The sequence below is a fragment of the Cebus imitator genome, unplaced genomic scaffold (assembly GCF_001604975.1).
Source record: "Cebus imitator isolate Cc_AM_T3 unplaced genomic scaffold, Cebus_imitator-1.0 Scaffold823, whole genome shotgun sequence".
Lineage (NCBI taxonomy): Eukaryota > Metazoa > Chordata > Mammalia > Primates > Cebidae > Cebus > Cebus imitator.
Window position 1 is genome coordinate 329,411 of NW_016108138.1, and position 1,398 is coordinate 330,808.

Here is a 1,398-nt window from a genome sequence, read left to right on the forward strand (position 1 = left end):
TTAATTATAATTGTGGTTAAATTGAGCATTTTCATCTTCACTTATGTACTCAACAGCCATGTGCTAAGGTAACCAGCATTGGAATTACAAGATGAAGATGTTACGGTCATCTTACGCAATAACCTAAAAAACAGTCAGGCAGGCAATGTCCATTATAGAGTCATAGACACTATGACAGGTATACAGCAGGACACTACTGGAACACACAGAAGGGACATCTATCCATTTTGTGTCAATATTTAGGCTTTCTGGTGGAAGAGATATATAGGCTGATGCCTGAAGGACAAGGGAAACCTGCCAGGTAGAGGGAAGAAGTGAAGGCAAAGAGCCTGAGGTGAGGAAGAGCTCTGTGGAGTTCTACTCCATCTAGTTTGCTGCTGGAGCAAAGGGCAGAGTGTGGTAAGTGGCAACAGACAAGGTTGAGTAACTTGACAAGAATCACATTGAACTGGGTGGCTTACTCCATGGTGAAAAATTTGGAACTTTTCCTGAGAACGAATGCAATCCAATGACAAAGTAAATAACAGGAGATTTAAAATGTCACCTGTCAAGTGACTGCTTATGAATGGTTTATTGCTTAGCGAGTATTTCTAAACGAGTCTTCAGTCTGTTGGCCTTTAATCTCTACCAAAGCCCTGAGAAGCTGATGATGCCTTTGTTTTCTGAGAATCATTTCAGTGTATTGGCTGAGAGTTCCACGAGGATGGCAAAAGTGAAGAAAGCGAAGAGCCAGTAAAACACAGATGCTTAGACTTATTGGAAGTTTTTAAGCTATGAAACATGATGAACTAATGGTGCATAAGTATACTTTTCACTGTGAAAGTTTTGTTTTCACATCTTTCATCAGATGCGTGTAAGAAAAAAACGCTTAACATCGTATCTACTAACTCCAAAATGAAAAGAAATGCCATTTGCTATTTATGCTTTATTTCTAAAATAAACAATAAATTTTGGCAACACACTTTTCTTTGTTTTTCTAATTATTTGCTCTTCACAATCCAGCTTCATCTAAAATTAAAATAATAATGTTTAAGTTAAAAGCCATTATGAGAATAACACATCACTTACAAAATGTGGCCTTTAGTATTTTTACTGACTAGACATAACTTGAAGTTTGCTTAAATAGAAAAATAATCACATAAATAAAGTAAAATTTCTATTTAAGTTTAGATAATAGAGGATGTATCTGTGTAATGCTATTTAGATTTATCTGACAAAAATACATTTAATATTGGTCTATTGCATATACATAATTTTAGAAATGTGCTGTTTTATTAGTACAAAGTTTAAACAAATAAAGTCACATTTTGCAATGAATGCATTGCTTTGAAATTCTTGGAAAAACTCTGCTAAGTTTATAAAAGTTTAATCTATTTTTTACTTCAATAAATTGTTTTT